Source organism: Canis lupus, chromosome 35 (assembly GCF_048164855.1).
Source record: "Canis lupus baileyi chromosome 35, mCanLup2.hap1, whole genome shotgun sequence".
Taxonomy (NCBI): domain Eukaryota; kingdom Metazoa; phylum Chordata; class Mammalia; order Carnivora; family Canidae; genus Canis; species Canis lupus.
The window spans coordinates 21592994-21607675 of record NC_132872.1 but is presented as its reverse complement, the minus strand read 5'-3'; positions in this window follow the sequence as shown (position 1 = coordinate 21607675).

Genomic DNA, 14682 nt, shown 5'->3' with positions numbered 1-14682 from the left:
ATACAAAAGTCCTACAAGGTCACTCAGCTACTTTTCCTCACACACAGAGAAGGTAAAATTTCTTTCTATTGAATAACAGAAAATAACTTAAAGCACTTCTTCAATGTCTCAGAAATTCCAGAAATGCAAAGATGGGTAGGTCATGATGCCAGCTTTATTTTCACAATTTCAAAATTGGGTGTTTAATGTTTCCATGAGGTTAACTTATCTTCACGTGAAAAGATTAATTCACGTAATGTATGGAAGAAACCAAGACCTTAGGACCCCTGAGACCAGAGTTCCAATTCCATTCCATATCTACAACCTATTTGACAATGAAACCTGAGCATGCAGCTTATCTTCTTCTAGTCTCATTATTCTCTCTAAAGCCTATAGGGTTAGATTATAAAGAGTATAAGAAAATGCTGGCTTATTATAAGTTCTTGATAAACAGGAGCCATTATGATATCGTATATTAAGGAGTTTTCTGGGAGGATTTTGATAAATTGCACTAACAAATAAAATAAAATGGCTTAAATGAGGAAGTGAATAAGTGTAGAAAGTTGAGTATATAAGGGCTGTTTCAGCTGCTCTGACGTTCTTGCCATTCTCTGGGTCAAATACGCTATTCTAGTTTCTATATCTTTCCACCAGTCGACAGGAAAAAAGGACTAGAGTAGGACATACCTAATTCTTCTGTGGACAAATTCTAGAATCAGAAATCATTCTATCATATGTATCAGAGTGGGCAAAATCGATTTACATGACCACACCTAGCAACAAGAAAGAGTAAGAGATGAGCATTTAGCTGGGTGACCACATGCTTACTGAGAAAAGGAGAAGAATGGCTACTGGCAGATAACTAGCACTCTGCTAAGCTTGGATTCTTCTCTTATTTTCTCCATTATTCTCTCAAACTCTGGTTTGTAAATCATGGTATTCCCCTCCCTGTGACAGTCATATAGCCTTAGGATAATCATTAATATAATTTTATGATCATGCTGCAAATGGCATCTGTTATGACTAGTGACGCCGGTTATGGTAAGTGTGCGCACTTCAAATGTTTAGCCTTAACTAGTCACAGGATGTCCTACTTGTCCATATTATTCCAGCCTGTGTTCTGACAGACCGCAGAGTTGGTGCTGGTATAAAGATGCCATACTTATTAAAATAATAATGAAAATAAAGCTTAATGATTTCCATTTCATGAATGAATATATTCATTTCTATTCACTTACTTCTACCCAATAATATAAGGAAAAGAAAACAATAGTCTAATCTTGTCCAAACTACTTAACTCTAAATAATATTTGAAGGAATAAAGTTTTCATTATATATAGCTTTAGAACCTCTTTCATATTTTAGGATACATATCTCTCCTATCCTGAAATTTTTTGCATTTCCTTTAGTATTTTCTTCTCACATCATCATGTATCAATCTCTCCCAGCATCGCAATTAGTGTGGGGTAATTTTCCTTCCTTTACTGGAAGAAAACTATGTTATGGCTTTCCTTTTCTCTCAAAGCTTCCTACCTTCACAAGTTACTGATTTCACTGCAGGGTAGAATGTCCTCACTTGCAACCTCTAAAATTTATTCTACTTGTATCTGCATATCCCTGTAATCTCTTACTTTTCTTCCTTTGGTAATAATCCTACTTTTGCTCTTCATATAATTTTACTTTGTCTTTTTTAACAAACCCCATGTCACATAATCAACTTTGGATTCTCTACTGGCTCATTCTCATCCACATAAAATCACATTTCCCTTCAGCTATTGCCATTTTGCATATTTTATATATATATATATATATATATATATATATATACATACACACATATAATTGGCAAAAAATAAATTTTGTATTTTGGAAGTGTTCAAATTATGTTGTATACATATACACATGAAATCATGACTACAATCAAGATAAAAAAAACAAAAATTTTCCCTAATTTTATTTTTTTTTTTGCTGAGTTTTGAGATTTCTTTATGAATTATGGATACAAGTTCTTTATTAAACATATGGTCTCAAATACTTTCTCCCTGTTTATGGTTTGTCTTTTCATTCTAATCGGTTCTTCAAACGCCAGAAGTTCTTAATTTGGATAAAGTCTCATCTTCTTTATGGATCATAATTTTGGTATCATAAATAAGAAATATTTACTTAGTCAAGTTCACCAAATTTTCTTCTATGTTTACTTCTAGGATTTTCACTGTTTTATGTTTTACATTTGGATTGATGAACAATTGGATTAATTATTGTCGATATGACATGTGTCAAGGTTCAGTTATCTTCACTGCATATGAATGCAAATTGCTCCGACATTATTCACTGAAAAGACCATTCTTGGGGCACCTGGTGGCTCAGTTGATTAACTGTCTGCCTTCAGCTCAGTCCTGGGACCAAGCCACACATTGAGCTCCCTGCTCAGCAGGGGGTCTACTTCTCCATTTCCCTTTGCCCTTCCCTCCTTTTGTTCTCCTCCTTCTCTCTTAAATAAATAAATAAATAAATAAATAAATAAATAAATAAATAAATATAATCTTTTTTAAAAAGACCATTTTGGGATCCCTGGGTGGCGCAGCGGTTTGGCGCCTGCCTTTGGCCCAGGGCGCGATCCTGGAGACCCGGGATCGAATCCCACGTGGGGCTCCCGGTGCATGGAGCCTGCTTCTCCCTCTGCCTGTGTCTCTGCGCCTCTCTCTCTCTCTCTCTGTGACTATCATAAATAAATAAAAATTGAAAAAAAAATAAAATAAAAAGACCATTTTTCCTCCATTAAGTTACTGGTGAACATTAAAAAATAATAATCAGGTAACTATATTTGATTGAGTCTATTTCTGAGCTTTCTCATCTGTACCATTGAGATATTTGCTTATCCTTTCACCAATACCACACTATTTTATTTTATTTTATTTTATTTTATTTATTTTATTTTATTTTTATTTTATTTTATTTTATTTTATTTTATTTTATTTTATTTTATTTTATTATTTATTTCATTTTATTTTATTTATTTTATTTATTTTATTATTTACCTGACAGACAGAGAGAGAGAGAGAGAGCACAAGTCGGCAGAGTGGCAGGCAGGCAGAAAAAGAGGTAGAAGCAAGTTCCCTGCCAAGCAGAGAGCCTAATGTGGGGCTCAATCCTAGGACCCTGGAACCATGACCTGAGCCCAAAGGCATATGCTTAACCGACTGAGACACCCAGGTGCCCCCACACTGTCTTCTTAATGCAGTTTTATAATACCTTGAAATTGAATAGTGTGACCCTTCACTTTTTTCTTTTTCAAAATTGTTTTGTTTTGTTTTTATATCTAGTTCCTGCATCTTCTGAATAGTTTTTAAAATCAGTTCCTCATATCTATCAAATAAACCAAAATCAATGAACTTGTTGAACATTTCATTGGGATCATATTGAATCTATAAACTAAGTCAGAGAGAATTAATACCATAATAATACTGAGACTCTGGATACAATATATGTCTCCATTTATTTAGATCTCCTCTGATTTCTCCCACCAATGTTCTGTACTTATTAGTATACACATTCTGTAGAGATGTTGTTAGGTTTGTACGTACGTACTTCATTTTTTCTGTAATTATTATTTTCTTAATTCTGTGATTCTCTTTTTTTTTCATTTTGTTTTTACTGCTGGCATATAGGAATATTACTGACTTTTATATACCGACCTAAATTCTTGCAATCTTCCCAAAGTCACTTATTAGGAGACTTTTTTTTTTTTTTGTAAATTCTTTAGAGTGTTCTATGTTATGTTATAGAACTGTTATGTTCTAGACAGTTATGTCATTTGTGGATACTGAGTGTCTTATTTGTTCCTTTTCAATCAGTATGACGTTATTTTTACGGACATATTGTAGGCACTAGTTACTTCAATACAATGTTAGTAGGAGGGCTAAAAAAGGAAACCTTTTTCTTGCTCCTGTACTTAGAGTAAAACATTTATTTTCTCACCATTATATGATCATAACTGTAGATTGTATCAAGTTGTCCTTTCTTAGGTTAAGGAAGTACATTTCTGTTGCTAATGTACAGGGAGTTGGTTTGCTTCCATACTGCTGGGTTTGGAATATTCTTTACATATTCAGAATGTAAGTCATTATACATTAATTAGGTGAGAATAGAAGCTTATTTTTTGCATGCATATCCATTTTTAATAGGACCATTTATTGGAAAGACTATTATTTCTCAACTGATCTGTCTTTAGACCTTTCTCCAGAATTATTTTTTCCTTTCATGTGCAAGTCTACTTCTCCTTTCTCTATTTTATACCATTGATCTATGATGCCAATACCACTTTCTCTCAATAACATGCCTTTATAGTAAGTCTTAATGTCAATGGGATAAGTTCTCTGTTCTTTTTTGAAGTAATTTGTATTTACAGGTCCATATGAAGTCTAGAATCATCACTTTCTACAAAAGGCTGCTGTCACTTTGATTGAGATTATATTAAATATATAGATTAATTTAGGGGAGAATAAACATTTTAACTATCATTTCCTTTCCAATACTTATATACTATATGGAAAGTTACAATTATAAATACATGACTGGACACTAAATGCATACTATAATTCTCCATTTATTTAGGTCTTTAATTTCTTTTAGTGTTGTTTTTTTGTTTTCAGTGTTCAGACTGTACACATCTTCAAACTAATTTAGATAATGATATTTCAAAATTTTGATGCTATTGTAAATCTTATGGTTCTTTTTATTTCAATTTCTGATTACTATAATGTAAAACTAAATTTGTATTAGCAACATAGAATTCAAGTTGATTTTTGCATATTGGTCTGGGGTCAAATAGTTATAGTAGCTGTTCTGTAGACTTCATCACATTTGTTTTATATAGACAATCCTCTCATCTGCACATATTGGTACTTTTATTTATTGTTTTCAGTATGATTTTTTAAATAAAATTTACTTGCCTTTATACCTGCACTGGCTAGAACTTTCCATCAAATGTTGAACAGAAGTAGTAAGAGTGAGTATCTTTGTCTTCCTCCTTATCTTATTAAATATGATGTAAGTTACAGGTTTCTTTGTACATGCCCTTCATTAGGTGGTAAAATATGGTTGCAGTGTTAGTTTGCTGACAAATTTTTACCAAGAATGGACATTAAATTTTGTTGGTTGAATGGGTCTGCTTCTCCCTCTGCCTGGGTCTCTGCCTCTCTCTGTGTGTCTCTTATGAATAAATAAACAAAATATTTTTAAAAAATTGTTAGTTGTTCTTTACTTTCTATTGAGATAACATGGCTTTTATTTTTCAATCTGTTGATATGATATTATACTTTAAATATCTGTAGAACCTGTAGCAGTGTTATCGTTCCCATTCCCATTTTTTGCTGCTTATGACTTTTTTTTTCCTGATTTGTCTAGCTGGAAGTTGTCAATTTCATTTTTCTCAATGAACTAGCTTTTGGTTTCATTGTTTCATTGAGTTTTCTCTATTGTTTGGCTTTTTTCTGTTTCATTAATATATATTTCCTATTACTTTCTATCTTCTACCTTTTTACACTTTTTTTTCTAGTTTTTGAAGGTGGAAGGTGAGGTCATTGATTTAAGATCTTTCATAATTTCTAATTTAGTCATTTAGTGCCATAAATTTCCCTCTAAGTTTTATCAGCATACTATAAATTTTCATATGTCATGCTTTTGTTGCCATTCAGTTTACAATGATTTATAATCTCAATTTTACTTCTTTGTGGTCCCCTAAATCATTTACAAAAATATTATTTAGCTTGTAAATATTTGAAGATATTCTATATTTCTTTTTGTTATTGGTATCTAATCTAACTCCATTGTGTTCAAAGAATATACTTAGTATGATCAAAGCACTTAAAGGTGAATTAAGACTTGTTTCATGGCTCAGAAAATAAATCTTTCTTGATAAACACTACTACACTTATAAACAATATGTATTCAGCGTTGCTGGGTGACCTGTTTTATAAATGCCAATAGGTCAGACTGGTTGACAGTATTCTCTGAGACTTCTATATCTTTACTGATTTTCTAAGTTATTGAATGCAAGGTTCTGAAATCTCTCAGTATAATTATGGTTTTGCCTATTTCTCTATGCAGTTATAGCAGTTTTTTGCTTCATTTATTTTTAAGTTATCTTATTCAATGCATAAATATTTAGAAGTATTATGTGCCTCATGAGTTGGTGTCTGTATAATTAAGAACTGACCCTGTTAACGTCTGGTAATATTTGCTCCTCTATTTGAGATAAATATAACCATTCCAGCTTTCTTTTTAGTTGTATCACCATAGGATATCTTTATCATTTTACATTAACCTATTTGTGTCTTTGTATTTAAAGCAGTTTTCTTTTAGGCAGCTGACATAGGGAGGCTTCAACTATTGTATTTTTTTTTTTTATAGATGCTAATTCCCTGGTGAGATTTTTCATTTGGAACACATTAATCAATTGTCTTTTCTGACTATCTTTCTCTCTTTCTCTCCTTCACTCCCTCTGTCCCTTTCCTTCTCCCTCTCTCCCTACTCTCTCTCCTTTCCTTTTTATCCTTGCTAATTTGTTAGTGAAGGTTGGTCTTTTTTAATATAAAAATTGTCAAGGCTTTGTATTGCAATATCTTTCTCCATAGATAATAATTCACAAAATCCTTTTCAAGGAGCTACAGCGGGGGTGCATCACATCACTACACTTAAGTTATAAGCTAATTCCATGTTAGAAAGGTTACAAACTTTGTCAGGTGTGGTCTACCTATTTGGGTTCCAAAAGGGATTCTTCCTATTTTCCAGGACTTAATTCTAATTGCCATCTTGCTAGTACTGACAGATTTCATTACCTTCTTTGCGGAGCTTTCCACCTGTTTTCTGCTGACCTTATTGGCCTCTTGCCTCCTAAGTTTAAATAATTGTTAAGTGTCTCAAGGGTAAATCCTAACACAATGCTGGGCCACTCTTCTACAGCTCTACTTATTAGGAAACTTTGATCCTGGAGGCTGGCTTCCCTGACTGGTCTAAAATTCATTTTTATATGAAAAAAAATCATATAATACAGGATTCTGTTAATGGCATTTGGAAGTCACTTTTCCCCTACATATAGGAACCTTCTGAAAAAGATGGCTAAGAGTCTGAGAAACTCAGCAGTGCTTTGGATCTTCCCTGTACTGTTGGAAATGCCTGTTTCCATCTTCTCTCCTTTCTTCTTGAGACTCCAAGTGGATATATGTTAAATGTGCCACTTGTATCTGTTTATCTCTCTACTGAATTTATTTTTTTCTTCATCATTCTGAATGCTTTCTTCGAACCATCACACACTTTACTAAATCCTCCCTTTAACCTGTCTGATGTTCTCTTAAATTTATCTGTTCTATTATTTAATCTTGCCATTAAAGTTTTATTTCCAGAACTTCTATTTGTTTCTTTATATAATATCTGTTTCTTTTCTATAATTCTCACTTAAAAAATATTCCCTTGAACATAATGGCTACTTTCCAAAACTGAAGCACATAGCAAGGCACAAATTGAAAATGTTCTATGAACTCAAAGCTGGATAAATAAAGAAACTCATACATAAGCAAATCATGGCTAAACTGCTGAAACTCAAAACAAAAGAAATATTAAAAGTAGCAAAAATAACAACAAAAGTCATCTCCCATGGTGCAACAATTACACTAGAAGTTGACTTATAACATTTAGGTCTAAAAAACAAAGGTGTTCTACTAGGACAGTGTTAACATGTTCTGCAAGATGTACTCACGAGGAGAGGACACTCAAAGGTGCCTAAACCTGGAAGAGGTAAAGCGTCCATTCAGAGTACACTGAAAATAGCAGTTCTAGGTTCACCACAGAGATCAGTTTTAGACAGTGATGATCAAAGTTATAACTGAACATCTAAGAAGACCCAAAAAGGAAAGGCACATCTGAGATAATTTTTGTCAAATTTCAAGAACTTGAGGCATTTGTCTCTTCCCAGAAAATGTCTTCGGACTTGTAATAAATAAGAATGATAATCCCCAGTATCATCAGCTTGGCATTCTATCAATACTAAAAGATTCTATAGTGTTGACATATGGTATATCATATGGATATATATATATTGGATATTATATTTATTTACATACACGCACATATACACGTGATTCTAGATATAAAAGCAATTGAGGTTAAAGAGATTTAATTTTTTAAATATTTTATTTATTTATTCAGGAGAGGCACAGAAAGAGAAAGGCAGAGACATAGGCAGAGGGAGAAGCAGGCTCCGTGTAGGAAACCCAGTGTGGAACTCCATCCCAGTACTCCAGGATCTCGCCCCGAGCTGAAGGCAGATGCGATTAACTGCTGAGCCACCCAGGCATCCGAAACAGATTTAATTTTCAAATATGAATTCTTTAAAATAACCTGTTTCCATATTGTCCTCATATTCTTTTCTAAAAAACTCATGTTTACCATTTCAATCTGTGTTTACCAAGTTTGAAAATTGTGTAACTTTTCTGTATAATTAAATGCATACTTTAGATTGTGAAATGCATAATTATAACATGAAGTATGTATGTCCTGTGGAGTAATGTGCATGCATCATTTACTACATAGTGAAGCAGATACACTTTTAATTAAACTCTATAATGTACAATATATGACCAGAAGAATTATGCTTTGAATAGCCAATTCTATAAACAGTCATAAAGTCCATTAAATAAGTGCCTATAAATCATGCATTGAACATTCCCTAAAGAGGAGCAAGGGGAAGAGGTGTTTGATTTTAATACCAATTTTATGATACAATTTTCTTTTTGTTTTAAGCAGTGCAACAGTTGTGCATTCCTCTAAGGATATAGCAAAACTATTGATAATAAATAAGAAGGCAAGGACGATCTAGCTCTCCACCTGCTGAGTAACATACTGTTCCTGGCACTATGGAATGAAAGCATAATAAATGAAAGAAACATACTTCTTAGTCCTAGATTTAGGTACTGGAAAGAGTTTCATCTGCACACAGTGCAGGACATCTGCTGTTGATTCCTTATGGACCAGCTACATAGTCATTTCCAGGTGTGATTCAAGATGTTAGCCACCCAGGGGGCTGTAGATGTTTAGAGAAGCAATTCTTACACTATAGAATGAGCAAGAATGATGAAGATTCTGCGGCTATATGGAGAACTACTCTATCTGGAGAACTAAAAATCTGAATGTTCACAAGCTACCAGGTGGCTCTGGTGTAACTGACACAAAAGGTCAGGACATGTGAAGTTTAGATCATTTTTACACAGTAGGACAATAATGCAGGGCCAGCAAGCAGCATGTGCATGGGGTATATGATGGCTTTTGCCTTATCTTCCTTTATGTTTATTTTGGAAAAGGATGTCATATCACAGCTTATTAGAGAAAAACTGGGTTTTCGATTGCACTATAAAAGATGCCCATAGGGCAGCCTGGGTGGCTCAGCGGTTTAGTGCTGCCTTCAGTCCAAGGCGGGATCCTGGAGACCTGGGATCAAGTCCCATGTCAGGCTCCCTGCATGGAGCCTGCTTCTCCCCTCTGCCTGTGTCTCTGCCTCTCTCTCTGTGTCTTTCATGAATAAATAAATAAAATATTTTTTAAAAAATAAAAAATAAATAAAAGATGCCCATGTGTATATGTCTCATTGGAACCCTACTCAAGAATATATTAATATTCAGGTACCAGGCTGCATGTTCCCAATATATTCCAAGTTATAGAATTCTGAACAGAGTACCAGCTATGTGGCAGTGAAGTGATTTTCATGGATGATTTGTCTACGAATTAATCTTTTTTTTCCTCCATTGCTCATATGACTAAATCCAAGCCTACCTGTGAGCTTCAGAATATCTGACAGATGTCCCTTTCTAAGGAGAAAAACTTTACTCTTTACTTATATGACTTCATTGTACATAAATGTGCAAATGAAAATAAAAATAATTTTCTAAACAGAAGTAAATTAGTAGCAAAAAATACACATTTTGAGAAAAAGATGTCTGCCTTTCATTTGAACAGCAAATCTTGAAATGGCAAATTTGAGGTAGTTCTGAAAATCAAGAGACAGATCATTATACAATTTTAAAGAAATCAGCAGAGTAAAATTCCAGAATTACAAGTTACTGGTATTGATATAATAGGGTGATTTTAAAGGACAGATAGAAAGAACTGTGACATTTTCATTATTGAGTGCTTCAGGAATTATATTTCATGCTTAAAGTGCAATGACATAGTAAGTAAACAAGCTTCCATTGCCTCGTGCATGGAAGAAAGTTGAGAAGATTATTTAATTTTTTTCTAAAACCATTTTAAAGTTATTATTCAAATGTCCATACCCATAGATTTTGATCTCGACAGAAATTGTTATATCCTCTTACTACTGAATATCTTGGACTTTGAAAGAAGCCAAGAAGCCAAGAGATGTTTTCTTTTTTGCTCTGGACTTAGAAGAATGATATCATAGTAATAAATTCAGAGCTCCTGATTTCCAACTAATCATCCTCCTCACCCTAGATACGAAAGAGTCCTTTCAGGCAGAGCAAGCCTCTTCAAAGTGGTCATGTGGAGAAAGGTAGCAAAGGACTAGTATTAAAAATGTATTTTTTATTTTAATTTTTTATTTTAATTCCAGTACAGTTAACATATAGTGTTATATTAGTTTCAGGTATACTATATGGTGATTGAAAAATACATTTTTTACACATATATGTAAAATGTATATTTATATCTATATAAAAATATATTTATATGATATATGTTTATAATATATATGTTAAACTGCTTTTTTCTTAGACATGAAGGATTCAGAAAATTTTTATTGGGGAGCAAGGGTCAACTGTCAACTTGCTCTTGCAAAATATTATCTTATGCTTTATGAGAAATGGAGCATTATTTTATTTTTTTAATTTATTTTTTGGAGCATTATTTTAAAGATGAAAACTATATCTTACCTTCGAATTATCAGTACATATAATCTTTCATTTCTAGCATCTAGGTCAGTGCCAGCCATAAAGTAGCTAAAATTAAATGGACATATGTGCATGAGAGAGAGAGATGGACAGAGAGAGAGAGAGAGAGAGAGAAAAGAAAGGAAGGAGGGAGGGAGGGAGGATTATATGATTTGGAAATTCTTTTCATTGTCTAGTAAAAGCCTTATATGGTCCAAGTCCCCATCCTATTTAGATAGCTTAAGGAAAAGCAAACATCCCATAGAAAGAGAGTGTTCAGTGCAGGGGCTCCCCTCAGTTTGTTTATAAAGCCATTCTACTTCCACGTCTGCCCTAACAGATGCTTGCTTTTCCATGAAAAGACAACATGAGAGGAAATGATGCTCTTTCTAAGTCCCAATGCACTGAAGCACACGGACTGTTGTTTACTAGTCTTTCTCTGACAGTCTGATCATTATGGAGCCCACTCAGCTCCCCTGAAGCCAGGCCCTTGGAATATTCTCCACTGTTGTGCTGGCAGGTGACTGGGAGTGCCAGTGACAATAGGACCTATTATGTGACTACATCACAGACAACTCTGGCTGACCAAGTCACTAGACCTAGTTAATAAAGCCGGTGTGGTGCAGGGGGTACAGAACTGAGGTCAAGAACAGAACTTTGAACCGTGGCATATCACTGACAAATAATCTTGCAAGCCTGTGCACTCTGATACTGGTGAAAACACTTCACGCTTTTATTTCCTTTAAAGAGAAAACTTTAAAGATCTACAATAGTGATCAAATAGCCTTGATTTCTAATTGCTGAACATATTTAAATATAGACGAGACAGACATTAGTTGAAGAAGATGATTTATGCTGATCAGCATTAGCAAATTTCAGCAAAATGATTCTTCATGCATTGGACTGTGATTTATCTTCACATATATTTGGGGGGAAAGTTTGGCAAAATATGTATATAGATAGTCATGTTCATTATACTTCAATGGAAAATAATTTTTAAGAACTTGAGCAGATGGATTTTAGGAATGAAAGAGTTGTTGCTGAGTATAACTGAATTTTCTCTGTTATCTATAGCAAACCCACGAAGACTCCTTTAGGCAAATGTGTATTGTCAATTAAGTCACTGTACTAATCCTTTCAAGTGTCATTTTTTAAAAAATCGCTTACTCTAAACTATATAAATATATTAGTATCTTTACCACATGTTCACTCCTAGATTCCTTTACTGTGAAATTATTTACTGTTGAATACACATGTTTGCTATCTGGCTGAGTTTAAAGTTGCCTCACTCCAGAGAATTTTAACCTAAGCTGAAAAGTTCTTGAAAGGGTGCTGAGAGCCTTTCTGTCTTATTAAGGCTGTGAGTTTCCATTTACTTATTTTATTTGTCTTCATCCCCACTTTGTTAAACATACATGAGAATGTATATCTGGCTGGCCTCTAACACAGAGGGTTTGCTTTCCTTTTCTCCAACAGCATAATCACATTTCTGGAAAGAAAAAATGGTGCTTTAAGACCACTCAGTATCTCTTGTATCTGAATAAAGACACGCAGAAGTGATACACACTCACAAAAGTTTTCTCATGGCTCTGAGGAGGTTAAATTGGCTCCTCAGTCAAGGAGGCATTAAGCACAGAGCAGCTCCACGGGCAAAGCAAAAATAACTGTTATGTGGGGGCTGTTAGACTGGCAGTAGATTGCTATCTAGGGATCCTCACTCTCTGCTAAGTTCCCTCTCACACTGTGTGGGAAATGGCAGGAAGAGATATTTTAGCCAAGATACAAAAGAAAATATACATTGCTCACAGTTAAAGGCATAGAAAATCAGTCAATTCTATAAAAGCCCCTTGGAAAGTTCAAAGACCACATCGACTTTCAGAATGTTCCATTAGAAGTGTCCTAGACACAACTTATGGTCATGCCTCCCCTGAGCTTGTGCTAGAATAACTGTTGTAAGAGTATATGTTCCCGACCTCTACAAGTTAAGGGATTTCCTTGTCCAGTGATGATAAGAGTGCCTATATCACATGTGCCCATCTCTCACTGTTCATATATCTTGGTTATAGAATAACTGAATTCTATTTCTATTTTTAATGGTTGCAAAACCTTTATGTCAATTGTAAAGACACTCATCTAAGAAGGTGACAGATTATATAATTTATTACCCAAATTTGGATGCTGTCAAAGAATGAAAAGAAGCTCTTAGTTATTATGTTTAGGACAGAATAGTAAACTAGGCCTTTCATGGAAAAACCAGGATATATGGTCATTCCGATCACAAGAGAATAATCTAGATATGTGATATGTTAATCAAGGATAATTAGGCATCAATAGTGTCCATCAATTCTGCTTAGTTAATAAGATAAGAATCAACAAGGATTCTCTAACAAAATGTTTGGACTTGAATGGAGCAAAGTTGAGTGTTTACTCTCTTACATTTTACTCTCAAAAGAAGTTTCATATAGTCACAGGCATTTAAACTTGAATAAAACGAGGTATTCAGTATGTAGTTTTAAACCAGATTGAAAAGTAGACTACCACAGCAGTTAGGTGGCTCAGTGGTTGAACGTCTGCCTTTGGCTCAGGTCATGATCCCAGGGTCCTGGGATCGAGTCTTGCATCAGGCTCCCCGCAGAAAGCCTGCTTCTCCCTTTGCCAATGGTTCTGCATCACTCTCTATATTTCTCATGAATAAGTAAATAAAATATAAAAAAAAAGAAAAACAGACTATCAACTAGTTCTTTATTAAAAATCTGACAATAAAGCAGGAAGCTTTAGCTTCTAGTCAAATTGAACTCCTATTTTTGATTTTTAATTTATAAATTGAAAAGTTAACTTTATTCACTCAAGGACATTTATTTGGCAGGTGGCAGGTTTAATATATCACTTTTAAGTTCCTTTCCAGCTTTGGAATTTTGTGATTTCCACTATTTTTCTTTTTTTTTTTTTAAATTTTTATTTATTTATGATAGTCACAGAGAGAGAGAGAGAGGCGCAGAGACACAGGCAGAGGGAGAAGCAGGCTCCATGCACCGGGAGCCCGATGTGGGATTCGATCCCGGGTCTCCAGGATCGCGCCCTGGGCCAAAGGCAGGCGCCAAACCGCTGCACCACCCAGGGATCCCCTTCCACTATTTTTCTGAGTGAACAAGAAGGATCCTAGGAGATACTAGAGCTTTTGAGACACAGGAAATTTATACAGAATGAACCTAGCAAAGTGGAAAAAAACAAAGTTCAAAGTACCCTTTGTATTCTGCTACAGCATCATGTTTACTCTTCAATTCGGGCCCATTGAAGTATTTGAAATTCCCCACATATGCCTTATTCTTTCATGCACTCTGTTTCCTGTGTTAAGAATGTTCTCTACTCTTCGTCCCTTCAACTTTAGCTATATCAAATTCCTATTTATCCTGTAAACATTAATCCCCTAATTTCAGTTTGAATCCTTTCACTGAAATGCCATAGCACTCTGGGCATAACTCCACCATAACACTACTTACAAATTCTGTTATAATTGTTCATTCTTTTTTATTTCCATGCTAAACTCTGAGCTAACATGTCTTTTCTACCTCTGTATCTCCAGCAAATCAGCCTAATACTTCTCAAAATGTGCTGAATAAACCATCAATTGACTTATGAAAAGCAATTACTCCTCTTTCAAACAGAAATAAATCTATAACCAAAGAAAGAAAAGAAATATTCCTACAGATGCCTGGATAGGACATTCCCCACATATACAATAATATAGGTAAATCAAGGTGAAAAT